General features: G+C 35.7%; 2 protein-coding genes across 2 annotated transcripts in view; one reads left to right on the plus strand and one right to left on the minus strand.

Moving 5' to 3' along the window:
• Positions 1-18,661, minus strand: part of LOC139960817 (pleckstrin homology domain-containing family G member 7-like) — a 142,364-nt gene that overhangs the window by 84,019 nt on the left and 39,684 nt on the right. The window lies entirely within an intron of this gene.
• LOC139960822 (sarcospan-like) overlaps positions 1,507-18,661 on the plus strand; it is a 65,673-nt gene continuing 48,518 nt past the window's right edge. Inside the window, exon 1 of the mRNA XM_071959406.1 lies at positions 1,507-3,206. The gene's annotated coding sequence lies outside the window, so the exon portion shown is untranslated. The remainder of the gene's footprint in view (positions 3,207-18,661) is intronic.

An 18,661-nucleotide genomic window follows, 5' to 3' on the forward strand; every position in this document is an offset into this window, starting at 1 on the left:
AAGCCAGGGTAACGTACGAGTTACTGTTTTTCTTTATATGATATTTTACACTCTGATGGTGTTGGGCGCCGATGTTTGAATACTGTGTATGTAATACTTATTGTAATATGATTTTCGATATTAATACAAAGTCAAAGAAATAATAAATGAATGATATATTCCCTTTTTTAACTCTCAGTTTGAAGGGGGCAGGGAGGGAACAAAATCAAACAAACCAAAGATCGAGGATATCATGGTGTAAAGTTTGATTACTTCGTAAGTCTTTGCACCTTGCACCCCAAGCCCAATCCTACCCCTACTATACAACGTTCATGAGCCGTTAACTCTTATCCCTACCGCCAACTCTTCTACCGCTGACCCCAAGGGCGTAGGAACCGGGGGGCTGGGGGGGGGGGGGGCGCCAGCCCCCCAGTGAAAAATGTGGAGGGCGGAAGTATCATTCCGCCCCCCCCCCGCTTCGCAAGTCAGAAAACCCCTTTTTCATTTCCAAATGAGAAAAAAAAATCTCATTTGGAGCACCAAATTGCATCTAAGGCCCGGTGAAAATACAAAATTAAGTTTACAAAATGGAGTGGGTGTTGAAGTGTGCAATATTGCACCAAATTGCATGCATCTGAGGCTACCTGGAAATGCAAAAATTTCCAAAGGGGAGGGGGACACCCCCTCCCCTTAGACCCCTCCCCCAGGCCGGCCATCGGTCTTCAGCCCCCCCCCCCCACTCACAAGTACCTTCCTACGCCACTGGCTGACCCTAACCCTAAACCATAGAATCCAACCCTTTACCTTAACATTAAACCATTTGCCAATAGCCCCATTGCTCGACTCATTTAGTATATTGACCTTTTCAGTTTAATGTTCACATATGAAACACATGCATCCTGTATTAGCTTTTACCACGCTTACCCACTCAGGAGGATTCTCGTAACCTTCTGCGCCCCTAAACCTATTTCGTTATTAGCAGTATAGGACTATGGCAATAACCTAGTAATGTGCAATGTTGTATATATTATCTATACCGACGTATTTTCCTTGACTGATGTTTATACCTTTCATTTTGTCTACTCGTTGAAAGAGCTTACACCCACTTCAGGCTACAATATCTTAGATAGTCTTAAACATTTATTACACATATAACTGGTAAGCCAAATGTCATGACATTACATCCAACTGGTTATGAGGTAAACACATGCAGTGTTCTATACTATAAATGTATTATTTTAGAATGTCACCAATGTATAGTTGTACGTTAACTGACCTGTCTGTTCGTAAATATTCGATGCCTGTATAGACGTCCATAACGATTAAGCAACATCTTGACTTTCGCCGGCATGACGCAATGTTGCGATCATAGATAACCACAAAACCCAATGATACACAATGATAACACATAGATAACACAATAATAACACATAGATAACACAATTAATGATTGATAAATGATACCATTCTGGCTCCATTACATTTTCAGATCTGTTATTTATTAGGCCTAGTTGGTTAATTGATTATTGACACATGAAAACCTTTATTTTTGACCCGCAAGTGCAAGCTCATTCGAAAGTTGGAAGGAGAATGTCGAATTTGAAACACATCTCTCCCACATTTTCAAATATACCTTAAATTGAGCCTCCAGTGAGAATTTTGCTGAACTCGCTTGCAGCTTTAATATGATTTCTTGCGCAAGTCAGTCTCTTGCTGCAAGAAATTAGTAAAAGTTATAAAACATTCACAAAAGTTAATTGACTTTGGAAATTTCTTCTTCGGGTTCATACGCGTATATATGTATTGTAACACAGTAAAATGTAGCGAAAGTTGGCGCATTATTTCCTCAGATCGTAAAAAAAAACAATGCTAATGTTAAAGGAGCAATTCAAGAAAATGTGAATAATTTTCATATTCATTTTAATCATCCTCATAATATATATTTATATATCCTCACTTCTTTAGTATATAATGTAATCACTCAATCTTCAAATATAAAATGATCCCAAATAAACCTCGATATTTTCGTATCTCATATTCAAAATATCTTTGTGTTATCAATAAAACAAATTAACAGCATTGAAAAAAAAAATCATATTTCATTAAAGTCCTCTAATTCGTACTGTACATTGTGACGCCAAAATGACTAAAAACATCATCTGTTCGAGTGTATCATATACATATATGTATGTTATAAACTAATGTATGAAACAGAATTATCTTAGTTGAGTACTGCAGCTATTGTGTAAATACAACGTCATAACACGCAGATAAGTGTGACGTAAGCGTTTCCATGACGTCACGTACAATCTTTGGATTATCTCACCGGTGCTTTATCGCACTTTACTTTATCTGTATACACAAAAGGGTATTTATAGCTTCTTTGGTGATGTACAATCGCACAAATATGTCTTCCCGAATAGCGCCTTCATCCAGGCACGCAAGCATGAGGAGCAGGCTTCTTCCTCTGACACATGAACAGCCTTGGCTCGTGGTGAAAACACCACGTTCATCTTCAGCCGATCCATGACGTAGAAAGCTGTTAGATTCCCGGGTAATAATAATGACCGAACCACGGATCCGCATGAATGAGCAAGAATAAAACTAGTATACTTTTGTCGATTTGACGCAGACGTTGTGTATAGTAGAGATGCTTGACCTCGAGGTCTGAAGCCAGCTGTTGTCTTCTCCACACATTAATCATTATTTCTCGCAGAAACAATTAGTATTGATTGCCAACCGACTGTTTTGTACTTTAAACTGAAACTGGGAGAGATTCTGAAAGGAATTTGCGGCCAAAACATTTGTTTCTGGAGGATTACGTCCAAAGTTCACCTTTTTTTCTCCCTTCTCAGTGCGGGTATATTTGACGAGTAAGTGTAAAACGGCAGCACTGATTGAAACGCAAAAAGGGAAAATGATATTATACAGTTGAAGTTATAGACTAACATTTAGCATATCGTTCAATTAAACAGTATAGATGGTTTAGTATAGATGGTAAAAAGAATACCTAATAGGAGGCTAAATATTGCTTTTAAATTCCTACCGCTGGTATTGTCACTAACAACCTCAGGGGAATTTATGCAACACTGCAATTCTTCGGTTCGGCTAGGAAATCTTGTTTTTTTCCCCAGAGGATGAGAGGAATTGGAAGGAATTAACTGAACCAGTTATAATAACTATATCTTTCAGCTGGTAAATGGAATGTATATTCTTCATCTGTAAAGGTAAGAATACATATTTTTTAATTGTTCTAGCTAGAGCTGTCAGTGTTTCCGTAATCATATTCGGGTTCGATTAGATAACATTGTTAATCCTGATGTATTGCCAGCCTGCATGACATACTGTGTCTTATGACTAAACTTCATCAACCAGTCATTTTTCTTTTTTTAATATTTCCAATGTTTTCTTTGCCGCAAGTGATTTGTACGGCTATAACGCTGTGGATATGTTTTTGTTATGTACTTATTTATTTGATAATATTACTTATTCGTTTATGTACGGCAGGATAACTCTCTTGCAATCAGTGGCATTTCAACAAGAGTCGCTTTAACTAAGTCGTTTACATATCTTATATAGTGTGTGCCGTATATAATAACAGTTAGTGTGAGGACTTGTGTTGTTAATGCACACGTGCCCCGTCAATGAAGTGTATTAGGCTTTTATTATTCAAGGATCGTTGACAAATTTGACTAATTTTGTATTTGGCAAAGTTTATTGGAATCACTACTACTTGCCACAAAAGAAAAAAAAAATCCCACGGTATTTGTACTAGAGGATTATATATGAATAAAATGTACAAAGGTAGTTTTTTACAATTTTATTTAACTTGTAAAAAATACATTTGTGATTTTACATTACAGATCGCAGCAACTTAGTTCAACTTAGTTAATTTACAACAGCAAACAGGACAGATAATTGGCGTTAAACAGTTGGATAAATTGTAGATACAGTATCGTTGAATAAGTTCAAGGTTGTCTTCCAATAACTGCTTCCACTAAAATAAACTCACAAAACCAACATGAACTATGTCTTATGCAGTAGCAAAATCGTGCCATAATAACAACGTTTGTACTGAAATAAAACTATACATACATACATACACACACACACACATATATATATATATATATAGCGTCACCGTACCATACCTATGTCATCATATGGTCTGTATGATATGGCATGTGACATGGCAAAGAAGTGAGTCCATGTTTGGCTTAACCAACTTCCCTTAGAAGTGACATATGCTGTCTATACAACATTTGATTTATTAATGCACACATATCACGTTCTACAGTACTAAGAATGTAGTCCTGTATACAACGATGATTACATATACCTTACTACACTATGCATAGGCTATAATTAGCCTATCGCTTGCTGATATACGGTACTGCATGTGTATAGACTGTAGCATGTATACATGGTTTATATGCTATAATACTTTGGCACCTGTTGTAGTAACATACACAAGAAAGTCCCACATCATATTTATACCATATGGTTGTATTATTTCACGTAAACGTCAAGAATTCTGAATGTTTTTTTTTTAGATAGACGCTGCTCGTGTTAGTAACATGTTTACATATAATGCGAATCCAATAGCTAAGAGAGATATATGTATTTGTATGGATATCGTGTTACACACTGAATATCATACGAAGAGGAAGTGTGTATTCAAGGTAATGCAGATATCGCTGCTGTGAACATTCTGTAACAGCTGCAAGCTAAATAAATGTCAGCGAAATATGATCTATCGATCCTAACTATCAAAACAATTTGATATTACTACACTGCGTGGCTATCCGTGAGCACTTGATTTATTGTAATGCCAATACAATATCAACACAAAGCACGGCGTGCAATGCAGATCATTGCAAACTCGTCAACAACATTATAGTCAGGACGCACTCTCTTCTGACAATTGGTTCAGTGTTATGTAGAGTGGTTAATGTAGGACAACATGTCAGTATCAATGCTATGATGGCCCCAAATATACGTCAGTTCTCAAAGCTAATAACACCAACCTCTCATATAATGTGCTATGTATACTTGAAAGAACCTCTTTGCTTAGGGCACTTTTTAGTATCCAGAAGGCCTTGTTTTCATTCGTTCCCCTCCTCGGCAAGAATTTCGATTTTCTTTTAACATACTTTAGAATAGTTTTCAGCATTTCGTGTTTATTATTCCTTGTTGATAATCTTAGAAAAATATAGAGGAAATAGCACATTCGAACTTAGAGAAGCTTTGTTACATTCCTGCAAATTAACGTTTTGTATGCCGAGCTGCTTTTATGAAATGAAGGGAGTGTTAAAAAAGTGTTGCATGGTCAATTAGTAATGATGCCATATCTGGCGCAGATTAGGCCTACGTTTATCGATTAAACGGTGGCAAGTGCCGAGGCTCGTAAAGTATTTTTTAATGTTTATTTTTGTTGCCCAGTTATGTATGATGAAACCAGTCGTAATGAATATCCTAATTGTAATATAATAAGTGATATAATCACTTCATAATTATGAACTATACACAAGCCAAATGCTCTGTAATGAGCAAATCAATCTAAAACAGAAGAAAATCGTTAGATTTTACAAAACAAACATGACAATGTACTTTTAGAAAGAATGAAGTTTCCAATCACATTTGCAGCTACTAAGCAACAAAAACAAATCCAAACATAACATATTTGTTGGACAAATCGACAAATAGATGCAAAAAGTGGTCCCTAGCTTTGTGAATACATCTGTTAAGATGACCTTGTAAGTGACCCCTGTGACCGAGTAGCTAATCGTTTTGAGCAAGAGGGGTTTGACTTCAAACCATTGAAGTAGAATACTTGCTAATTCCTCTGACACGTGAGTCAACGACAACTCGAGAAAGACATTACCCTACACACCAGCTAAAACGATTAATCCTTCTAAGGTCGCTAGAGTATAACGTATTCAAAATCGTGTAGTGAATATCCCCAGAAGATTCCACAGGCCTCCAGCGTCCATATTTTAGAAGAAGCAAAAAAAAAAAAAAAAGACAAATTAAATTCAGTTATTGATAAACGTCCCTAAATCTCGAATCCATTTATCAGGAAACATGAACCAAGTTGGAAGCATTTAACCGACAATCCGCGCTCAATTTGAAGTTCATTTCCCCTTACTTCACTCTGCTTTTCATCGACTTTATTGAGCGAAACGTGAAGCTAATGTCGAAACTTGACCAAAGGAGCTAATCCAAGGCCTCCGGCATACGTCATTAGTGGTAGTGTAAGTGATAAATGGTGCGTTTATGGCTTTAAATTAAATTTGAATTAGAAACCAACAAGATGGTGAGGTGTATAGCCTTTGACCTTTCTCTGCAAAAAAAAAAAAAAAAAAAAAACCTCTGAAGAAGTCGCCTAAAGGAGGGAGCTGTTTACTCACCTTTCAATCTCTAGAGATGTGGTAATGGCTTGCTCTATTTACCATAAAACAAAATTCAAGCATATAAAAGTACGAAATTATCAAGTTTAGTGCAGGAAACGGAGACGAAAAGTCAACAAATCGTCATTTTTTTCCCTTTAAATTTCTGCTCAAGTTTAGAGGATTAAAACTTTTATCTTGAAAATCAGCGGAATAGGACAGACCAGATTGAGTAGGAGCTATTTGCTTATCATTGAGATGACGTCATATTAGATATTATCTAACTTTGAACGGGTAGCTTTGTCAAGGTGAATTAATCCAAGACGCTGTCGGACGGTCGGTCTGTCGGTCGAAAGACAAAACACAAGTATATAAACAAGTCAAAGTTAAGTAGAAAGGATCCCTGGTACTGCGACTGGTAGGGAAGCCGAGGGTGGGGTGGGGTGGAGGTGGAGGTAATGTATGTATAAAACAATCGTCGGTGCCCACATCATTGAGTAAGGACTGTTCATCACCTTTCAGGTTGAAGCTTGAGTAGTGTTAGCATTTCTTGAATGCTTATTTTCATATGTCAAATAAGTCACATACGTTGAGTTGAGCAGCCGTTAGCATACTTCAATGTGCTTAAAGGTAGTCTGTATAGGCTGCCGAATTATAGCAGGCTATATAATTGCTAGAAGTTTCCAAAAAGTACTTTCCTGGAGGTCTTTACTCTCCAAATTGTCCTCAGACATTTCTAAGGAACACACAAGATGACTGAATGTCCTAAATGAGGACATTTTCCTCGAAGGATGTAATCAAAACAGTTGAAGAATTTTGACCAAAGGTGACCATATTTAAATATGTAGCATGTTTGGGGCCAATACAGCATACCTTTAAGTTCTACAGCTCTATAGTCTAGCTTCTGTCTACAGAATACCGAGTGTATAATAAGCATATAACCCACGGTAGCTCCCTAGTTTGGTATATGCAGATATAATTACAGGTAAATGTTGAGCTCCTCTGACATTGCTTGTTAATTATGTAAGCTAAGGATACGGGTTCTTTGAATGCATCCCGAAAACTATAATGTAGACATGTTGTTCGATGCCTTATAGAGATGGGACAGTTTGCCAACTTTCCATAATTATTCGGTTTTGTTTTAGACTGTTTCATTTAATTAACGGAATACATATGCCCTCACATCCGGGAAATCTGTCTACGCTATATAATATATTACTACCACATTAAACCGAGTCTCCATCAACTGTTGCAACATCAACGTCAGTCAAGAAACCCGTATACACAAGTTGATTTGTGGTTTGAGGTACGAGCGATCATAAACTGTTAGTCCATTATTTACGTTAATCCACGCATTTGGCGACGGAGTCAGGACGTCTCTTTCTCTCATTCTCTTATAGTATTTGATTTATATTAAAAGTAACCTTATAATTCCAGGCGCCAGTAAAAGCGGTTTGCATCTTCCAAGAATAACAGCGCTGTACAATAAGTGCAGTAAAGGTTATGCTTTTAAAAACTGTGATATTTTTAAACCACTCTGCGGATATACTTAAAGTTCCCTCGAGGAATGTATGTACTTAGTTTTCGTTGAAAATGTTATGTCATTCCTCGTGAAAAGATGAGAAAAAAAATCAAACTTATTCTGGAAATACGTACAAAGTAGGAAAGCATGTAATTAATGTTTTTGAAATTCTGAAGTATCTTTATATTTCAATTAGACAAATGGCGATATTAGTGACATAACTAGGTTACTTGGATATTTATATAATTTAATATAAAAAACAAACTATATTTGTAATCAAATATATGAAAGCGTCGACAGAAATGAAAATGTTTTAACACATTTTACCTTTTATCTGTGAATACTATAGGGTATAGTTTTTAACGAGGTAAACTTAAATGATGAGTTGTGAATTTAATTCATGGACGTTCGCTTCGCATAAAGTTTAGTTAAATGAATTTTAATTAATGTTAGTTAATTAGTGTTAACGATAAAAATAAATGTCCTTTGTGAGGGAAGACCAAGTAAAAGAATATCGGATGAAAAAAACAAAATACAATTTAGTTGATATGGAATCTATATTATAATGTATTTTATGTTATAAGCTTAAAATGGACAAAATCTCAAAGCGGGCAAGAAATTTCAGGCAAACCAGATATAACACGATAAAGATACTGATGTAAAAAAAATGGTTTGCTTGAAGTTTGTGAAAGTTTCTAAAGAACACATTTCACTAACTAGTTAAGAAAATCTATTAATAATTTAATAAATAGGGTAAGTCCAAACTAAAGTTAGGTAAGGTATAGGTAACGTAGAAGGGTAAAGCTACCAAGATCTGCATTCATTCTACGCATCCGTATGTTTCTGAATTCACACATTAAGATTAGGACTCTAAGGTAATAAAAACCCGCAATATAAATTGTACAGGAATGTAGCTGATAATTTCTTCGGCTCCACAGAGGGCTTTATAAAATGGCATGCATGCTCTCTCTGTAGCGTGACATTTTTCGACCAGTCTGCAGGCCGACTCAAAAGCTTTCATCAATTAGAGACAAACTGTCTTGGACGACGGTGAGATGCCCGGGGAGTTGACGGAGAAGATTAACGGGCATCGTCGGGAGAGTCAATCAAAGAATAACCCTTAGGAACGAAGTGGTCGACCTTCAAAGTTTCGTCTGTCATCAGCGAGAGGCTACCGATGTCTCACCTTTCAACAAATATCGTCGTCGCACTCTACCATCCTATATGCAAATCATAATTCTAAGATTTCTTTCTCATTTGAAATTCATCTTGAGGTAGAATGACGGCAATCATGCATCGATTTTTGTTTTTTATGGAGTTCGATCTCCTCGTCTAATAACGTTGGACGTCAAAAGTTGGACACTGAATTGTCAGCAGACGAGTTATGTTTGAATACGAATACAACCAAAATATAACGTCTAATCTTACTATATATTCGGAGAAGGAATTTTGTGTAGGGAGTCCAGATAGCTAATATTTGAGAATTTACGTAGTTCGTTAATTTGTTTCTTAATTTTTTTTCACGATACCGAGAGGGGGATAGGTTGGATGGGGGGGGGGTTGGAGTGGGGGTGGAGTGGGGGATCCCTCAGATGTCTGTCTCAATGGGATGGATCTCATTAAATTTACAAACGAAGTGACTTAGAACTTTTTGCTGAGGAAGACCAAAGTTTCGTTGGATAATACCTGCCGCATATGTAATTATTTAATGTTTTTTTTTAGCTTTCAATTTTTACCATTTTAATGATAGTGTCTTCTCATCGCACATATATGTTAAAATAATTTGTCATTTTCTTTTCACTTAAAAGAAAACAATATTTTACTCTCTTGCTATTTCCAAGTTAAATCTGACTTAAAAAATAGGCTACTTGATAGACAATGTTTGATTAGATAAATGAAGTTTTGATTAATTATTCCAATATAAACCACCTCAGGTTTCGATGTCAGTAGAAACGGGTTCATGTGTAAGTAAAGCTATAGCCAAACAAGTCGGCTCCTGCCATCATTGCGTATTCTGATATGCAGAAGATTTATTGCGTGAATGGCGTCCCATGCTTATCAAGGAATGCTTCTGCATACTTAAACTTTGAGTACTGACAGAAATGTAACCACAAGTGGTAACCTTATTCTCTACGATGACGTGAAGAATTACAGAGTGATACGCGCAAAGTAGAGCCTTCTGAAACCTGTGAATATATTTCAAGGCACTTGCAGTTCACATTATCAGTCTTTTAAGTATTGATTTACAAATATGAAATATTATTCTGCCATAAGAGCGTTGACGCTTGCATTTTTTTTTTTTATATATCAAAATGTATTTTCTTATGCTATAGGAATTTGTTGATGTGTAGGCCGAATAGTAAGTCAATGTGTCCTATTTGATTGGTTCATACTCTGTCATGTAACAATTGATTTAGGTAAAACATTTGCTCGATGGGTGTCAGATTTGTTCAAAGAATGGCCCCACGAGTATAAACACTGCTATCGATCCATACACAGCTGTCGAGTATGTTCCTAGCTTAGAATTATAAATTGATGAAATTAAAATATAAACCCGCTATGCGTTTCTATGAAAGTAACGGGTATTCACATTTGGGCGATACACACACACACCAACACACATATATATATATATATATATATATATATATAGATATAGATATATATATATATATATATATATAGATTTATATAGATATTTATAGATATATATATATATATTTACATATATATACACGTATATATATATTTATATATATATATATATAAATATATATATATATAAATATAAATATATATATATATATATATATATATATATATATATATATATATATATATATATATATATATATATATATTGTGTATGTAAATCTTGAGGCAACTTATTTTTTTCATGAGTTCATGACCTCTATTGCATTTGTCTGTAGTCTGGCAGCGACTGAGTTGAGTATATCTATTTTATCTGAACATTAAGTCATAAGACGGAGAAACTAGTACCGCAGACAATTACCAAGCAATATCAATAAATGGCTAAGTGATGTCAGTCCCATTGAAATTTGCTCTCAGTGAGTAAATTTGAAAATTTCATTATAACCAATTTAACGTAAGTCCTATGAGATATTAAAGTTTAAGATAATACATTGATGGCAATTTGTGAATCTATAAGACTCATTTGCGCGCAGTCGCCACAGGTTTGATTAGTAGAACGTGAATGACCGAGAAAATTACTTGGTTAGGCTAGAAGTCGTATGGACACAATTTTCTAACGGGAAAGTTGGATCAAAGGAACTTGTATCATGTATGCATGGTGTTTCTTGACTCAAAAAAGATCTTTTTTTATATTTTTGATGCTACATTTTTCTAATATACGGTACCATTTCAAGTAATAGGCTTGAATGTGCATAGGTAGTATCACATGAGGCAAACATATAGTAACATACGCATAGGTACTATCACATGAGCCTCACATATACATAGTAACATACGCATGGGTATTATCACATGAGCCTCACATAGTAACATACGCATATGTACTATCACATGAGCCTCACATATATATAGTAACATACGCATGGGTACTATCACATGAGCCTCACATATACATAGTAACATACGTATATGTACTATCACATGAGCCTCACATATACATAGTAACATACGCATAGGTACTATCACATGAGCCTCACATATAAACATAGTAACATACGCACATGTACTATCACATGAGCCAAACATATATATAGTAACATACGCATAGGTACTATCACATGAGCCTCATATATACATAGTAACATACGCATATGTACTATCACATGAGCCTCACATATACATAGTAACATACGCATATGTTCTATCACATGAGCCTCACATATACATAGTAACATACGCATAGGTACTATCACATGAGCCAAACATATATATAGTAACATACGCATAGGTACTATCACATGAGCCTCACATATATGTAGTAACATACGTATATGTTCTATCACATGAGCCTCACATATACATAGTAACATACGCATATGTTCTATCACATGAGCCTCACATATACATAGTAACATACGCATAGGTACTATCACATGAGCCAAACATATATATAGTAACATACGCATGGGTACTATCACATGAGCCTCACATATACATAGTAACATACGTATGGGTACTATCACATGAGCCTCACATATACATAGTAACATACGCATAGGTACTATCACATGAGCCTCACATATATATAGTAACATACGCATGGGTACTATCACATGAGCCTCACATATACATAGTAACATACGCATGGGTACTATCACATGAGCCTCACATATACATAGTAACATACGTATGGGTACTATCACATGAGCCAAACATATATATAGTAACATACGCATAGGTACTATCACATGAGCCTCACATATATATAGTAACATACGCATGGGTACTATCACATGAGCCTCACATATACATAGTAACATACGCATAGGTACTATCACATGAGCCTCACATATACATAGTAACCTACACATGTCAATCAAATATTGAAATAGGTGCAAAGAATAACACTTACTTACGTTTCACATTGAAAGAACATGATAAAGATGTAGAATACCAAACGTGTCTCTTAACTAATGCCTGGTGTGACTTATTTGTTTCATTCTTCATTAATCGGGTCAGCAGTAGACGGAATCAAATGACACAATGAGAATAGCGACCAATTTTTGTTTTAAGGGGAGAGGGTAAGTTGAATACTTCCATTGTGGTTCTCAATGATAAGAACGCGTGACCAGAATAATTTATAAAACAGTAATGATGAGAATTCTAAACCCTTAGGCGAAATGCTCTCTGAATGGATCTGGGTTAAAAATGTAAAATCTTTGCCTAAGATCGATTGAAAATTCTGACGGACTATTTTTAACTTTCGCTTATCAGACTCGGAATGAAAAGCAACAATTTTCTGACTGCCGCAGTGGAGTTAGTTGCAATCATTTGTAGTTTCCATATCATTGATGATACAGGCCTGACATTGAGTCCAATCCTCTGATGGCCGCGCCTTTATAAATATAACTATTTATAGGCAATCTTTCAAACCACGCCAGAGGGTTTTCCAATATCCCGGGACTTTAGAAGCTTAACTTGATCTCAAGCAGACATATTTAAGAGACGAATATATGATGCATTGTAATTATGGACATACATGTCATGTTGGCTTTTGAGTCAGTAGTAATGAAGTAACACAAAACTAAACAAATGTCGAATATAGTCTCGGTACTTCAACCAACCGAAAAGATCATGTGTGTATTTCTGTTATTCATCCATATTCATGAATTATTGAACGTATGTATTTAAGAATAAGCTGACATTATGTTCGATCCCCTTTACGAATACATTGAATGTTAGTTGTAGTAAGCTGTATGTGTGTGGGCGTGTGTGCGCGTGCGCGCGTGTTCAAATATGTATTTCCAAGCTTATCGTATAAGTTTCATGACTTAAATATTTAAAATATCTATAAATCGAGTCTGACGTCACAGCTCTCCACATACATATTTAATATTCAGTAAATGATCAATTCTTTTAACGTTATGGGTCATAAACTATATAGTAAATGTATCATTCTTCATTCATTCATCAGATTTAAAAAAGAAGTTGTATAGTGATATGTATACATGTAATTACTATTATGTGTCAATACAAGGAGCTGATCTATTGAGCTTTGTGTTGGATCAGGCTGTTCGGAATATTGGAGTTGATAATCTTTCGATATGTAAATGAGTCATTTCCGATAAATGTACTATACACTCACAGAAGTTGTTGAGACATTAGCGAGAAGTCAGTCATCTTCATAACCACAATGGATTCTGGAAATATAATATTTCTTGATGTTCATTTTCAGACTCGAACGATCCTATACACAATCGACCCACTTCTCTCAAACTGAAGAATCCTTAACATTGAAAGAAAGTAATTTCACAAACGGCGTTTTTGTCCATAAAGGACTTTTAATATGAACACTATAAAGATTGTTCGCTTGTAAAAACCTCTATAAATCTTGATTTTTGAAGTTGGGTATATATTCCATAAAGTGATGTGTTTTAACTGGCCTCATAAATCACATTATGTTTCTCACTGGCTCCAGGTTAGGCTATAGGATATCGCGAGCGTGTACTTCCATTAATAAGCTAATGTAGTCGGACGGTTGGATATGACTTATGAGGTTTGTGGCAACTACTATATAGTTCATGATGAATATAGTTTGAGTAAAAAATAGACTGATTTTCTTAATATGTAGTCTCTAGATGTATGTTGATGTCATTACTCTGTTATCTGACCTCATCTCAAATTAAAAATTTGACAAGCCTTGCTCAACGCCTCACATGTTTAATAAACATTGAAAGATCAATATGCTATAGAGCAAAGCTAGGAAATCCTTGAATTTGAAAGGTTCTAGAAGTACTTAGTGTGAGTCCAATTTCAAGACTTGGAAAAAGAGACTCTCTCGATCAGACGAATATTTCTTTAAGGCAAAAAGGAAACATCAAATGATAATGAGTTGATGATGATGATGCTAAAACAACTTACATCATTTCAGAGAGGGGCTGGTGGGAAACACGACACGTATAGAAAGCCAATAACAATTTTTCTTATTATTATTTCAAAGTAAACTGATAGGAATTTAGGAGCTGAAGATGGTAAAAATAAGGTCTATCGGGAAACTGTCAACAGAATACAAATATAACCTGACCACAAACTAAAGAGAGAGAGAAAGAGAAAAAAGATGAGAAACTGCTAGTTAGAGTAGATGTACCTGAGAATGATTTTATATTTAAGTTATTAAATATTCTTGCCAACCTTTGCATTGATTTTCAGATGTAAGTGATAAGTCTCAAGGACATTGATAACCCCATTCATTGTAAAAAAAAAAAGTGTCTCTTAGCCATCGTTTCTTTTGTGTCAGGGGACGAAATGTGTCTGTTTGGGTGTATATGTGTGTCATAGGGTTAGAGGTCAGATGTCAAAGGTCAAATAGCGAAAAACATCATTTTGGCTATTACGTTCACGACAAAATGGCGGAAACCAAAAACAGTACGTTAATACCCACAGATCTGCCCAATGTCAAGAATAAACATTTGAAAAAATTAATGAAAGCTATAGTTGCTGTCAATTGTTGGTTTGGGTTTCCAAAGCTGGGATTTTTAATCATGTCATCTTATATCAAATCACTGGAATGTTAACAGTGACTGGCTTATAACCAACAAGTGCGGCTGTCAAAAAGTGGAAAAATTTTATAGGAGAAACACAAGAATTATCATCAATATCTTCCTTGAAGTTGAAAGAAACTGTTTACGAACGATATACGTGTTATTTGAAAGGAATTCACACTAAAAATGACCGTGAAAGGAAAGACCATCACTGATTTTTGCTTTACTGCTAAGCATGACAGACAGCTCTCAAAAGGTTGGAGAGTGTCGTCCTCCACCCACGCTGTTATACTATCGTAGTTAGATGGACATTTAAGGAAATACGACCGGACATGCAGAAGGCTTGAAGGAAATTAATGCAGACATCAGAGGTTTTTGATCTCCAAATCCTTACTTACAAATAAAAACAAAATCCATGCTACGGGTAGACATATTATCTTTGCAATCTGTTATCAAGATGGATCCTACTTTTTCTTCGACCCAACGCATTCTATCAATCAGTAAACTACCAAGGGGCTGGTCTTATCTTATGATGCTGGGAATTGTGGAACATTTAATATTAACGTATATTTTAGAAGTTGAAGTTATTGGACTTCGGATGATAAAGAGGGTTTAGAGCTAAAGTTGAGTGATTGAAATGCTGTAGTAAGGTAACAAAAGGGTACAGAAATACAAGGTAACCAGACTCTAATTCATCTAGATGGAGAAAAACTTTACTGTTATCTACTGTATAGATCATCAAATGCCTATAGCAACAAATCGAAAATACTAGTTGCATGTAAAAATTAAGGGGTGATTGCCCTAACAATGTAAGCTTATCGCGCAACAACCTCGAATCCCCAAAACATTAAATGGAACACTTGGTGATGGTAATCAAATGGGTCCCATTACCAGCCCCCCCCCCAACCCGCTACACACACATAAACACGCAAAACCTGAATTTCTATCAATCAAATTGTCATACCAAGGTAGTCAACAAAGATTGCGCACTTTGTGCATGATTTGTATAGTCAGCACATGACGTAACGCGCATTAAACGTGCATTGAAGGTTACAAGTATACAACAAAATCTCTTTAACTGTTAATTTTCTATCATTATTAATTGCGATGCCAATACCGTCTAAACCAGTAGGCCTATACATGTTGCGTACAAAATGAAAGACCGTAACAAGTATATATATATATATATATATATATATATAGAAAGCCTATATATATAAAGCCTATATATTTATATATATATATATAAAGCCTATATATATATATTTATATATAAATATATATATTTATTTATATATATATAAAGCCTATATATATATATATATATATATTTATATATATATAGGCTTTATATATATATAGGCTTTATATATATATATATATATATATATATATATATTTGCAAGCTAGCCATGTGAGTTTATGCAAAATATCGATAGCCTGGTTGATCATATTTTAGACATGCGTACTTTTTAAGTCACCCAAGGCTTGGGTGTAAAGTCACCAACGGAAGTCACCCAAATAAAGTCACCAAAGAACTTAACTAATCCACTCCCAACACACAGTCCTCTTACATCGAGACTGTGAACACACTCATTGGAGTGTGTAATATGACAACGCGGAGTCGTAGTTAAGAGTTTCAACGCGATTAAACGAGTGGCGCATGTGGTATATTCCATTTGTATATTTAAACCGATTTGGGCTAATTTTGAACTAAGATGAGCTCTAAATATTGAAGTCGTCTTTTTTGCGGAAACTAGTTTCGCGGTTAAGCAGATAATTTACCCTTTTACGTTAGCCTCTTGCTTACTCTTGTTCTGAACGTATACGCTTGATAGAAGAGTATAAGCCCTCTCTGGAGCCCAAAGCACTTACAGATACGCAGAGAGGTTTATCGAAGTGTGAGTGAGCTATGTTGTTAATGGAAAGATAGCTCCAGTGGCATGCTGAATGTGCTCTCTCAATATACCCTGGAGGAATAGAAGAAGGGCCCAAACAATTGCTGTGGGATTTTAGCCGGGTGATGAACCATTGAAACCTACTGACCGTACAGAAAGGTCTCACGTTATATGTGCTATACCAATATCAGATGAAAAAATATATCGGTAAACAGCAAAATGGCTCGGAATAAATTCACGGAGGAGGCGACTGTTTTGATCCTGGGTAACATTAAAGTGGAACGATAGTGACAGAAAAAAAATCTCTCATTTTCATATATAATGTAGTTCATATGTTACCAAGCAACACATTTTTTTAATTTTCCAAATAGCACACCGGAAAGTTATAAAAAAGGGAATTATAACGTCGTTTTTTCGTCTCCGTAATTTAGGAATTTGCAAACACTGCAACGACCTTGAACAGCCCTCAGGTCAGTGAATGACGTCACTATGATGATCTTTTCTTTTGTGAACTGTTCAGTACGGTGCTTTGCGTGCATTTCGTGTCAGCATAACTGTTATTTTCCGGCGTAATGTTCAAGACATAAATAGATAATGAATATCATGGTGTTTCTTGATTTCTTCACCACGTGTTTACAAGTTTGTTTTTACGAAATTTGCGGCGATTTCGCAACGATTTCCCAATATCTGAAGAGGTAACTCGCAAGCTGACCCAAAGTAACGTAAATCTCAAGATCACGTTTTTGGCGGGTTTTATACAGAGTGATGTATGAATGTGCTCACTTACCAGTCAAACTGGCACAATAACAATAGTGATGATAGTCTCACGTCTAAACGTAGATTAGTATAACATCCGAAAGAAAATCCAAAGTTCTAAACAAAGTAGATTCGCTTGTATATGCACTAGGCCTACTGTAAAACATAAACGTTCCTTGTTCCGACAGAAAGGTTTCATTGAGCTTGAAATACAACCGCATTTGAACTCAATCGAGTAGTTAGTCTAGCTCGAAAAATTTTCTCACTACATGCAATGCCTATTGCGTTTATTCACATGCATGCCTCGTGGTTTGGGCTTCAGGAGGAATCGTAATCTAGCCCAACTTCACGTTGGTCCGCAAACGGTACTTCCACACTGTGCAAACATAAGTGACAGTGTGCACTACCGTAAGTAATACTTACACGATGTTTTGTTTCGCTCGAGCATACACACATTTCCTATTCGTATTATATTTAAAGTGGTTTGGAGGGTATGAACACATCTCTGCCCCAAAAAACTGCCTAAGCGACGTCCATGCCCCAATTGAAATTTGCACGTTGATTCTCTCCTCACATAGTCATTAGGTTGTTCACGTCTGACATGTCTTCCAGTTCCAACACTTACTGTTGCATTTATCGGGATATATAGAAATAATGCGGCATAAAAGCATCAATCTTTCAAACTTTTCTTACTTTAGTGACCTTGCCACACGCAAATTTCAATTGGGCCCGAGATGTCTCTATGACCGATTATTCCGTAATTTACATTGGGGCAGTCGGCTTCACTAAAACGACAAGAAAAAGCAGGAACAATAACACCTTTGTTTCAAGCAGTGTTTCAAATCTCCTCTCTTCCCTTTCAATGTTACGTTTACGTTTAAGTTAAAAAATCGATGAGGGGCTATTGTCCCATTTCCGGCTTAG

This window comes from Apostichopus japonicus, chromosome 20, assembly GCF_037975245.1.
Source record: "Apostichopus japonicus isolate 1M-3 chromosome 20, ASM3797524v1, whole genome shotgun sequence".
Lineage (NCBI taxonomy): Eukaryota > Metazoa > Echinodermata > Holothuroidea > Aspidochirotida > Stichopodidae > Apostichopus > Apostichopus japonicus.